The sequence below is a fragment of the Bos indicus x Bos taurus genome, chromosome 3 (assembly GCF_003369695.1).
Source record: "Bos indicus x Bos taurus breed Angus x Brahman F1 hybrid chromosome 3, Bos_hybrid_MaternalHap_v2.0, whole genome shotgun sequence".
NCBI classification, from domain to species: Eukaryota; Metazoa; Chordata; class Mammalia; order Artiodactyla; family Bovidae; genus Bos; species Bos indicus x Bos taurus.
Window position 1 is genome coordinate 115623230 of NC_040078.1, and position 12998 is coordinate 115636227.

At 50.3% G+C, this 12998-nt stretch overlaps 1 protein-coding gene across 11 annotated transcripts in view; it reads left to right on the plus strand.

Moving 5' to 3' along the window:
- The window catches only part of AGAP1 (ArfGAP with GTPase domain, ankyrin repeat and PH domain 1), a 569465-nt gene that overhangs the window by 483806 nt on the left and 72661 nt on the right, over window positions 1-12998 (plus strand). The gene's annotated exons all lie outside the window — the stretch shown is intronic.

The window sequence follows — 12998 nt, forward strand, 5'->3', positions numbered from 1 at the left end:
GTACCAAGTCTCATGTCATACAGCTTTTAAGATGACAGTACTGAATTCATGTAACTATATGAAAACATCAGAACGCTTTTCTGATTTCTCATCTTTTGCTATATGGTATCACCTCCTATTTTCTGTCTATAAATTGACCCTTCGTGAAAAGTCGTGTTTCAAACATTCTAACTTTTGTTGTAACCTGAGTCCTTGAGTGTTCCCCTAAAGATACCCCGAATGGAATATTTTTTAAACTGGTTCGCTTGAGTAATTTGTTCAGCTGCTGCTGCTAAATCGCTTCAGTCATGTCCAACTCTGTGTGACCCCATAGACAGCAGCCCACCAGTCTCCCCTGTCCCGGGGATTCTCCAGGCAAGAACACTGGAATGGGTTGCCATTTCCTTTTCCAGTGCATGAAAGTGAAAAGTGAAAGTGAAGTCGCTCAGTCACGTCCAACTCTTCGTGACCCCATGGACTGCAGCCTACCGGGCTCCTCGGTCCATGGGATTTTCCAGGCAAGAGTACTAGAGTGGGGTGCCATTGCCTTCTCCAATTTGTTCAGAGGTATCCACAAAATACTGTTGACACCAGAGTTTCCTGTAGAGGGAGTTAGAACTTGAGTTTCGGGGGTGGTGGGCAGGCCCTGTCCAAGGAGCTTGTCCACACCCCTCCATCCAGCCCCAGAGAGAGCAGCACAGACACGGTGGGGCTCACCCCAGGACAGGCTGGTGACAGACGGGCAAGACCAAGAAGTGAACCTGATGGTCTCGCGCCAAAGCCCTTTCTCACTCACATTCATTCTTCTGGCCCCAGGGCCACGTCTCCTCATTGAACCTTCACTGCCAGGTAGGTACTTCGTTACAGGTGGGAGTTTAAGCAAGTCAGACGGTTTTCTGCAGGGCCTGGAGCTGGCATCTTCCAGAGACAGGTCATGTGCCCGGATCTCCCGGCTCCGTGACCCTTCTCCTGGGTTCTCGTGGAAAGAGTCAAGGATGAATGTCAGGAGTGGATGAAAATAAATTAAACAGAACTAATTAGGGACACACATGGACAGGATTAGAAAACAAACAAAAATATGTTCTCTTCCACTTTTTTTTTCTGTCCACTGGGGCTAATTATCTCTGAAACCAAGCTGGAAACCTCGTTTGTATGTATTATATTGCCCTAATTTTTAAACCTCCGTTTACTTTATAAAAACTCAGTTTTTTCCCAACGTTGGTGAAATTTAAATTCCTTCAACAAGAATACGACTTTAATTTTTCCATCTTGGGAGCCTGTGTGCGAGGTGGGATGGAAGGTTTGTGATGCGATTCTTCACTTTGTAACTGCCTGTTAGGCCAAGGGGAAAATGTATCTGAAGTCTGGTGGGTGAGGCTGGACTTGGGAATGTTCAACTCCAAGGGAAACATGTTTCTGGAAACAGAGAGACCTGAGCAGAAGCGGACGTTGTGCGGCAGGACGCACGGCCAGGCAGCCGGCTGCGTGGTCTGTGAGCAGCATCACCCCAGTAGGAGGACGCGGAATCCGTGTGCGTGTCCTCAGTCCTCACATTCCCTGCACCGCTGGGGTGGGTCAGACCATCACCCACTGTGCGGTGGGCCAACCATGGACTCTTCTGGGAGTTTTCAGCTCTCCCTGCTCCTACAGAAGAAGGCACAGGGTGAAGTGTAAATGGGTAAAGAGATGTATCGTGGAACACAGAGCATCTCCAGGGGTGCCAGGCCCACCCACGCCGTATGTATGGGACAGGCCATGTCAGTCGACTACCAGCGGGGTTCAGTACAGCCCGAAGTGCCGGCTCAGCCCTGGTGTAGACTCCGTGTCTGTGGATGGAACTTGCCCCAGAGGCAGGCATGTGATGCCTACCTGGGGTCCTTGGCCATAGCGCAAAGGCCAGATGGGGGAACTCGGAGGTGCCAAGCACCATGGCTCCACACAGGCCCCGTTGTGGAGAAACATGAGTCTCATTCTGGTGGTCCCTCGGGCCCCAGTCACGCCCACACCCCCTTCCTCCAGCGGACGGCCAAGAGTGTCCCTCTTCTAGGAGCAGACACGAGCAGGCCAGCCCGTGGCCGGCCTAACTCTGCGATGTCCTCTCCACCCTCTGGAGTCCTCAGGCACAGATCTGAGATGCCCCCCTCATCCACGTCCAGTTCAGTTACAGGTGATGTTCACGTGCTCCCGCCTGTCAAGGACCCACGGATGGTGCAGGTGCCCAGAGCTGGACCCCAGGCAGATGGAGGGTCAGGCTGACAGTCAGCCCAGGAAGGGTCACAGAGACCCTGAGGCAGGGTGAGAAAGGAGAATTTCCAACCAGGCTCTGCTGGCCTGGAGGTTTAGAGGAGACTGAGGCCACAATGGATTCTGGAGTCTGGAGCCGTGATGTGCCCCAGGGCTGAGGACTCAGATTTCCTGGCATCCTGTCCTGTGACCAGCAACCCCTGTCCCCAGCGGCCTTCCCCAAGCCCCGTGTGTGTGCTGACCTGTATGGGGCCACCATCTGAGGCTGCCTTCCACACTACAGCCAGGCTCTTCTTCTCCGTAAGTCATGTACATACTTGTCGTCAAAGCCTGGTTCCTGATCAGAAGCCACAGAACTATCTTAAGCAACTAGTCCTGGTCTAGTTCTCACGTCCCCACGTCTTAGCTCAAAGCTGGGGCCATCCCCACGCCCTCTCTGCACCTCGGTTTCCCCATCTGTAAAGTGGGGACAGTCAGCGAGGTCCTGTGTCCAGAGACAGGTAACACGGCGCCTGCACGCACCGCTCCCACTGCTCCTAGTGTCAGAGATGCCACGGACGCACTCAAAGAAAAGGCAGAAGATTGAGCACCATCTACGTAGCAGGGAGCTGAGATTCGGCAGGAAGCGTTGCCCCTGAAAGTGTAAGAGGGGATTTTAAAAGTCAAACTTCCTTTTCCCAGACGCCTTTCACTACCTCTCCCAGTTCCACTGTACCCTCGTCCTCCAAAGACCCATCAGATGTAGAAACTGGGCTCTTGAGTCCAGCATGCCTGTGTCCGACCCCAGCTCTGCCGTGTTCCCACTTTGTGAATTCCTGGTGTTGCTGGGCCTCTCCTCCCTGCTTAGTTTTCTTTCTCCGAAATGGAGACCATAAAACCTGCACCAAAGGACAGCTGAAGAAGAAATTGAGAGAGGCAGATGAAGCCCTGACTGTGGAACTGGGTACACTCTGGTTGCTGCGAAACTGTCATAAAGGCTGACATCATAGAAAACCATCTCTGGGAACACACTGCATGAAGCACAGACGTTTTAGGCCTGTGGAATGTGTCCATACAGGGCAGGATCGGCCAAAGCCAGCCCTCTTCAACCATGAACGGCCAAGATTTCATGCAGATAAATCCAGATTTAGGAAACCCTTTCGCTGGAGCTTGCTTCAGGATTTGACTTTCTCGGGAGAGAAGCAAGATTGCCAGCTTTTTCCAGCCCTCAGCATTTCAAAGAAAAGATGAGATAGATAATCATCCCTGTGCTGAGCTGCAGCCAGGAGAGAAGAGCCGGAGGTGGGGGCAGCGTGGAAGGTTCTAGAGCCTGCCCGTCAGAGTGTCCTTGTTCTCACTCTGGGCTCTGGGCAGAGGAAGGGTCCTGGGCCCCATGTCCCAGTAGATTCGGAGAGCAGGGGACCTCTGAAAAGTGATGAATGTAAGTTAGAATGAGTAGCAAACGGTAAGTGTATGGAGCATTGCTTAGTAACCAGATAAATGCCAACAGGGGTCTCTGGGTTCCCTCTTTCTAAACTGAAAGCTGGGGCCTTGAGTATTCTCGGGGTGCCTGGGCCCGAGCCGGTGCCAGCATGTTGACACAGCCACCTTCTGCCTCCTGAGATGGTTTCATTTGGGAATCCAATCACTCGCCATAATTTAGAAGTCGTGCATGGCCCCTGACTGTTCCGGGAGCAACAGCTGTCTCGTGGCCTGGCTCTCCGGCTGCCCTCGCACCTCTGTCTAATGTGTTGGGAAAATCAAAACCTTCTCTGTGTTTCATGAGGATCTTCCTGTGATAACACGGAGCAGTAAACAGTCCTAACTCTGTGACCTCCCTCTGGGGTCTTGCTTTTTCACAACATGAATTCTGCCCTTGTCCTAAATTAAGCCACAGTATAACACTTCAGTCGGACTCTGGGCTAAACAAATACATTTACCAAGCTGAGAGCTTGCAAAAATATTTACCTGAGAACCATGACCAGCGTGTCTATAAAGACTAATGATTTTTTTTTTCTTTTTGTTTAAAGTGAACAGCTCCTCAAGTGGAAGAGGGCATTTTTTTAACTAATTTTTTTTTGCTATAGGTCTTGGGTCTGCACAGTCCCAGACACCATATTTTTCACATTTATCTTTTCTTAGAAAAAAGCTGAAAATAAATAGAAACTGACTTTCAATGTTATGGTGGGTTTGGGCTAAAATCTTAAACGTGGGTCGTTTTCATCATAATTGGGTAAAATATCTAAACCACATGCTTATTTAATATATGCTTTGAAAGCAGAAGTATTGAACTATTTTACAAATTGTAGGACTCCTCAAATTAGCATAAAATCCTGAGGCTATGTTTGACCAAGCCTGGCGTAGTCTCCAAGGGTACAGATTGTGGGGGACCTAGGAAGGGGGCAGACTAGCAAATGCGTTCGATCTTGGTTTCCAACTTAGATGAATAATAATGGCTACCTGGAAAATTTTTCTGACAAAGGTCCATATAAAAGCTACAGCTTTTCCAGTAGTCACATACGGATGTGAGAGTTGGACCATAAAGAAGGCTGAGAACAGAAGAATCGATGTTTTTGAATTGTGGTGCTGGAGAAGACTCTTGAGAGTTCCTTGGACAGCAAGGAGATCTAACCCGTCTATCCTAAAGGAAATCAACCCTGAGTATTCATTGGAAGGACTGATGCTGAAGCTGAAGCTTCTAGTACTTTGGCCACCTGATGCAAAGAGCTGACTCGTTGAAAAAGACCCTGATGCTGGGAAAGATTGAAGGCGGGAGGAGAAGGGGACAACAGAGGATGAGATGGTTGGATGGCCTCACTGACTCGATGGACACAAGTGTGAGCAAACTCCGGCAGGTAGTGAAGCACAGGGAAGCCTGGTGCGCTGCAGTCCTTGGGGTCACAAAGAGTCGGACACGACCCAGCGACTGAACAACAACAGCCTGGAGAACTGGACTGGGAAGGATTCTGAGGCTCCGTCAGGCTGTTTGGGGTTAATGATGAAGGTCTTTTCCTGGCAAAAGAAAGGAAGGCACAGCACGCCTTTGTCATCATAGTCCATCCCATTCCTTCTTGGACCACAGAAGAGACCAGCCGGGCAAAGTGAGCAGCTCAAGGCTCCTAGTTAGGACATGGCAGGGCAGGAAGGGAGAAGGGCATTCTGGGAGAGAGAACCCCAAAAGTGGGAGCCCAGGACCTGAAGGATGCAGAGAAAAGACATTGCGGAGGTTCCGGCAGAAACAGGGAGATGTGTGTGGCTGAATCCCTCTGCTGTGCACCTGAAGCTCTCACAATGTTGCTAATCGGCTCTACCCCCAACATAAAACAGAAAGTTGAAAGGAGGAAGGAGGAGCAGGCAGAAACTCATTGCAAAATCTGTTCAGGAAAAAAAGTGTGTGACCAGGGGTTTGCGTTGCTATTAACACAGTCATCAGGGTACCGTGCTGAACCCTAACACCAAAGTCCCAATTCTGACAACAGACGTCACAAGCGCAGAGGATGGCAGTTTCCCCACGAGCCTTGGCTACGCGAGGGGCACTTTGAAAGGGTGATTGTCGAAAAGCCTCTGAAGTTGGTGGCGCCTCGACTCTTTGGCCACCTCTACCGGTGGACACGTGGTCCCTCCATGCTGGACGCTGTCAACTCTGCACCATTAAAATAGCAGGTTTTCATCATGTGTTTGTCATTAACTGTATCCGGCAGGATGCTTAGCCTCATGCATAGATATGGACATCAGGGTCCAGGTTCCAGGTTTGTAGGGGAGCTGGGGAACACGGACCAGATTCCTCACCTGGCCAATGAAGAACATGGAATGAGTGATGTCTGCAGACACCTTGAGTCCTTGCAAATGCAGAAGAGAAACTGATCTATTCCGCATCACCATACATAGTACACCTGCATCTCGCAGGCCCTTCTAAGCCACTGTGCATCCGACCAGCAGGAGGGTCCGGACCCTCTCGGCCTCTTCAGGAGCACGGGGCCCTTGTTCTCCTAGTGGGCAGCTCAAGATGGAGCTCCCGCCCCTCAAGACAGGAGGTGCGCTTCCGTCCGTCTCGCCTTCCAACCACCCCCAAAAGGCATGCTCATCAAGTGTGCCCTGTTGAAAACAACCTCCAAGTAGAAATCAGTTGCAGCTGCCTTTAGCCCTTTAACCCTTTGCCTGCTAAGATTCCGCAAAAATAATTGATGACTGATTGGCCCATTAACCTTTAAAAAAAAAAAAGTTTGACAGCCCGGACTTGTGTAATGAGGAGGGATTTCTTGTGAAATCAGTCTGATGGCTGAGTTGCTTGCCCCTAAGGAGGCGAAATGAGCCCCACGGGGCCTCGTCTGCATAGAAACTGGACGCAATTAGTGTAATATCCGGTGTTATTAATGTCGTTTGGAATAATTGGGCAGGTTGGTTTCGACAGGTTCATGGTGCTAAAATACTATTATAGTGGACTTTCCACAGCTAACCGTTAAACACGGAAAACTGTTTAAATCCCTATGAGCCTAATCACAGAACTTTATGAAAGCGCTAAGCCCTGGAATGTCACACTGTGAGACAACACCGTTCTTTCTTTTCGGGCTCTGGGTGTGGCGGGCTTTGATTTTTTTTTTTTTTTTTTCACGACCAGGGGACCAGGGGGTTGAAATTTCATGATCACCTGTGTATCTAAGGCTGAGAGACAGCCTGTCCCTTAGATGTCGTCAGGAATTTCTACAGGCTGAATTCTATATTTACAGAATGAATTAAATATAAGCTGCTGTAATGGTCACGAAAAGGCGGTTTGTAGTAATGGAAACGCTTGAAACGCAGCCAGTGAGAACTTCAGCCTTCTCATTCTTCACCTTTTAAATGAGGGTGACGTTGGAGAGGGATGCTCTGTCTTTCTGACTCACTGGCCTCTCACCGCCAATTATCTTTATCTTTATTTTTATTTTTTTACCTGGTTGCAAATACTAAAATAGCATCCCAGAGCCGCTTCAGGGATGTGCGGGGGTCCTTCTGGTCCCCTGGTGGTTGGAATAGGGCTGTGTCACCTGATAGACATCCTGTTTGAACATGGGGAGGAGCTTGTAAATGTCCTGTCCACACAGACGAGGGGATGATATTTAGTATTTAGGTCCCCAGATCTACTGTTTACTTAATGAGTGTCAGCTCCATGGTATAGAAATACAAGCCAGGACTAAATCTAGAGGCTTACCATGTGTGGACCTAAGAAGATGCCGACCAGGCAGCAGCTCAGAGGCTCCCATTAGGCACAGATCTTTTCTCCACTGGATTCATCAGGGCACAGATCTTTTCTCCACTGGATTCATCAGGACTGGGTTTGGAAGTGATGGAAATTTAAATGGATTTAAGCAGGGGGAAAAAAGGGAGGGAAAAGAATGGATTAGCTTATCCAAACCAGTTGTAGGCCAGGGGGCTGGAGCTGGCTGCAGGGACCCGGGACCTGGCGGGCATTGGGTCCATCCCACCCCTGCTTCCCTCTGCTGGTCGGCAGCGCTCTCACCTGTCCACAGGTAGCGGCCTCCATAGCAGAGGGTTTCCCGCCCATGGATAACCGTGGGCCGTGTCTTGTCAGGTCCCAGATGAGAAGGAAGGAGTCCTTTGGCCCCGACTTGGATAAGAGCAGTTGGTTGATGTGTCCCCCAGTAGCACAGACCAGAGTGGCCATGAGTATTCCCGGCTCTGACTGTCCTGGCGTCCATGGGCGTGTCCCTCCTCCCCGTGTGGACTGATCGCCAGCTCCAGAGCGGGATATGCAGGAAGATGGCAGCTGGCACGTTCCCAGCTGATGACTGCCACGTCCACAGCCATGCGTCCCCAGCATTCTCCAGATGTGACGAGTTAAAAAGAAATAAAACACTGGGAACTCCTGGTGGTCCAGTGGTTGAGACTTCAGCCTTCCAAGACGAGGACACGGGTTCGATTCTGGCGTGGGTAGGGGAGAACTGGGACCCTGCGTGCCAAGCAGAGCAGCCAAAAAATTTTAAATATAATAATTTTAAAACACAAAAAGAGAAATATAACACTAGTGCTTAGGAGTTTCTGGGGAAATTACCTTTAAAAGAGCTCATTACCTTGTTCTGATAGCAGGCGTGAGGGAAAAATAACAGAAAAATTCACTTGGAAGTGGGGAGACCCCTCCACCTCCCACTGGATACCCTAGGAGAAATTTCTTTTTAATGTTTGTTTGTTCTTAAGAAACAAAGCAGTGCTGGCCACCTTGAGAGAAGGAAGTAATCAGAGTAAATGAGATGATGCCAAGAAAGTCCTAGCGTTGTTCCTGACACAAACTTGGAGCCCAATAGTATTATTTTCATATTTATTATTCCATGCGGTAGATTCACTATAAAGAAACAAGTATTCCTTCATGGAAGTCATATGTAGCATGATTTAAAATGTAACTGTTCTATAATCCTTTTTCTTACTTTTTTTTTAATCTTGGGAGGCAAAGAAAAGTCATAATGCAGATATAATTCAGTTCTGAAAACTCTAACTGTATCTGTAAGCGTTAACGTATTATTGTTGTTTAGTCGCTAAGTTGTGTCTGACACATTTTCGACCTCATGGGCTTTAGCCCGCTAGGCTCCTCTGTCCCTGGGATTTCCCAAGCAAGAATACTGGAGTGGGTTGTTGCCATTTCTTTCTCCAGGGGATCTTCCCGACCCAGGGATTGAACCCACATCTCCTGCATTGGCCAGTGGATTCTTTACCACTGCGCCATCAGGAAAGTTAACATATTGGGCTTCTGTGGTAGCTCAGCTGGTAAAGAATCCACCTGCAATGCAGGAGACTCTGGTTTGATTCCTGGGTTGGGAAGATCCCCTGGAGAAGGAATTGGCTACCCACTCCAGTATTCCGGCCTGGAGAATTCCATGGACAGAGGAGCCTGGCGGGCTGCAGTCCATGAGATCGCAAAGAGTTAGACACTACTGAGCAACTTTCAACATATTAATCTCCCTCAAAAAGAAAAACAGCCACATACCAGCAGTATCCAGGGAAACACACGAAGCCATCAGCATAAGCTTGGGGTCCATGGATGCTGCTGGCGTAGAGTGATTGCAACTAAACTCCGTGCGCAGATTTAACCCCTTCCTCAGGAAGTGAGGTCGCTTAACTGACCGGCTCTGTATAAAGACAGGGCCTTCAGGTATAAAGAATCAGGCCTTCTTCACCAGGGCCTGAAATCCTAAAGAAGGCTGGGCTGCCGCTGCACTGAGATGGCATGGGGGTGGTCCATCCTGTCCTCCTCCCTGTCTTCTCCATGCTGAGTTGGGCCCCGTCCTCCAGGTAGCCCAGATGTCCACATCCACAGCTCAGCAGGGAGCCCCTGAGCATGGCCCACTGGGAAGAGGCCATCCCAGCAACACAGGCACCACCCAAGGCGTCTTTATTCCAGAGCTGTGGCCTGATCCCACATGGAAAAGACTTAAAGGAGCGTACCCTTGCCTCTCCAGGACGAGGCCAAGCCATTCAGTTAAAACGAGAAAAAAATCACATAAGAACGTTTGGTCAGTGTTTAACTGCCTAGTGAGCTACTATGGACTGAAATGCCTTGACCACAAGTCCCGACTCATACCTGCCTGTGGCTGAGAGCTCAGGGCCCGAGAACATGCTTCATACCCTAGAAACACAGCACGCTCACGGACAGTCACGGCCACCACCGCCTATGGCTGCAGCTCTCTCGGTCACTGAAGTATTGGGACTGTGGGTTCTGATTCCCGTGTTCATGGCTCACATAATTAATCGTGTGCCTTTCTGGCTTGACAGTCACCCCACTGGACGCCCCCTCTCCAAAGGACACCGTGTCAGATGAATCGAGTTTGGGGTGTTTGCACGGTGGGTTCTCAATTATGACGTGAAACATGGCTTTGCTTTCCAGGGTCATCCAGGCATGTTCCTGCGGCTCACCTTTCAATCCCAGCCTTTTCTCATGAGCTGCTGTCACCAGGCTCGGGGCATGGGACACCCTGCTTCCGTTCGCTCTTTTGAGCCTTTCTGGTGTTACATTATCGTTAGTGGACCACCCAGGGTTTCATCTTCTAGAGACGGGTGAACCCTCTCTGGCCACTCACGCTCTTGAGTTAATTCATCACCTTAAATGCTGTGTGATGTCCTCACTTTCCCACCGGTTACCACTGACGACAGGTCCCAGGTCACCCTCTGTATTGCGACTTTTAGGGAATTGTTTGGCTCATTCACATTTCTTTGTATCCTTCCCTCCCCTCACAGATGAAAAGAAATGAATTTATAAACAGGTACATCTAAATGCGATTTCTGTTAGATCCTTGTACACAGAAATGCAATGAACATTTCATTATATTGGTCCTCTATCTTGCCCATTTACTAACTGCGAGTATTATGTCTCGTCATTTGTAGATTCCTTGGGGTTTCCTTTAACTGATGTGAGATGATCGCTTCTAACATTTCATCCTTAAGAATAATGTTCTTTGGGTTTGCATAGCTGCGCTTTGTCCACGGAAAGAGGATTCCCTTCTATTCCTGGTTTGATAAAAGATTTTAATCGTATTTTAAATTTCTGTCTTCTTTGTTAGAGAGTCATACATGCTACTTCTTTTCTCGTAGAGGCGAACCCTGGGATTTTCTCATGTGTATCTAATCTACCAAGGTCTAAAGTTAGTCCTCAACTCTCCTGGGTAACAGTGCAAAATCCTAGGGCGTTTTCACTCCTGGGTCCCCATCTCCACTTTAATTTCTCTAGAATTAGGTACTTTCCCCAAATTAGACATGATAAGAGAATTAGCATTTGGTATAATTTTTGTTTAGATGTATCTACATATGTATCTATGCATTTGCTCACCAACCCATCTGGCTCAAACCTTCTTTGTAGAATCTTCAGAATTCTACAGTTCCATTAGGGAAGGGTGGTGCTCAGTCACTGGGTCTTTCCGTTTTTATATGAAAAAATCTTGATTCCACTCTGGCTCTTGGAAGAGAGCTTTCCCAGCTCCGGATGTCTGGTTGCACCCCAGCGGCCCTTCCCCTCCCGCTTCATGGACCCTCCTGTCCAGCCCCTTCACTGGGCTGTCCTGGGTCTGCTCCACGCCATGCCCAGTTTGGCCCCTTTGGGGGGTGGGCCTGCAACCTGCTCCTTTTCTGCCAGCGCTCTTCCACACCACCACAAAGCACCCTCGTCACAGGAGCTCTGAGCAGTTGCCGGGAGGGAGGGTCACAGACGTGTGAGAAGCTGATGGGAGTCGTGGGTCCTCTTGTCCAAGAAACATGACTGGGAGAGGCCCTGACCCACCTTCACCAGCTGTTGTTCAGAGCAGGATCCGCAGACTGAGGCCTCTCCCACCAGCAGGCTAAACCCTGAGAGAGCAGCGATGCTGATGTTGAGTAGAACATGATACTGTTGTCATCAGAATACACAAAGACTCCGTGAAAAGGTGGTGTGGCCCTGTTTCCGTGGCATTCCGTGTTTGTCTAGGGAAGCGGTCCCCTGGCCCCAGGTATGGTGTGGCCGACACAGACATGAGCATTTGGTCCCCACCTGCCCGGAATCAGTGAGGTCGGGTGAGAGGGTCTCTCAGTCACAGGAGTAAGAGCTGCCTCTCTTCTGAGACCAAAGGGGAGGTAGAGAGGGGCCTGCAGGTGGTTGCAGGTGCTTCGGAGGCTGAGGGAGCATCCTCCTGTCAGAGGCTGATGGGCTGCCAGTGAGGCGGGGCCTTGAAAGGGGGCGGGGCCAGCCAGACAGTATGGAACCCTCGGAGGTCAGAAGTCAGAGACCATGAGGGGTGCCTGGGACACAGGCTGAAGGAGCCAGGCGTGTGGCAGACAGAGCAGACAGGCATTTGTTAGATTGAGCAGAAAGAACGGCCACGTGTGGGTGTCAGAGGCAACAGACTCGAGCAGCAGTCCGCCAGGTGGGCACTGGGTCATTTGCATTATTGATAACAATCGCTCGCCCAGGAGATGGTGACACCACGCCGTCCAGCAGCCCGTGATGGGACACTACCGCTTGTCTGAGACGTGGTGCCTGGAAGTCCACGTGCAGACGTCTTCACGGTTCGCTGCAGCTGGCTGTGCCGTCTGCACACGGCGCCTCCTCCGCCTTTTGTTTTGTGTCGGAGGCAGGAGGGTAGATGAGGGCAGAGACATGCGCCGGCGCCGTGGGGGGTGTCCCGTGGCCCAGACTGTTGAGGGCCTGAGTTGTGCACATCATTTAGCTGGTGGAAAACGCACTGAAGAAGGTGGGTCGCCCCCATTGTGAGGGTGAGGAAATGAGCCTAGGACGGGTAAAGAACTCGTCCGGACTCCGGCGTGCCAGGTGGCGGGGCAGGAATTTGAACATCGGAACTCCTCTTCCTGGTCCACAAGGTCCCCCTTCAGATCACCTGGTATTTTGCTCGCTCTTCAGCCTGAGTCTCCCCAGCGAACCTGGTCTTCTGCCCTGAAATGACAGGCGCCCTCGAGGCCTCCCTCTTTGCTCTGGTGTTATCTGTGGATCGGGGCCAGGTGCTTATAAAGAAATTAAATTGCACCCTGAGATGAGCAGGGTTCACTTGATTTTCAGCCCGCTGTCAATTTCAGAGCCCGGCACCGACTTACAATATCAAGAACACCAGTTACAATACAATATCCCCGAGTCGCTTCATCTGTGCCCAGCACAGAGGCGCTGACATCACACGCTGGTTTTCCTTTTTCCTCCTCCCCTGAGCATTGATTGAAACCCAGCTAAGCCACGCTGGCTTTAGGAACCGAATCCGGAGTGTTTGGAGGTATGCGGGTTCAGATCTCCACGGCGGGGCGGCCGGTCCTGTGCGTGCCCGCGGCCCCATGCA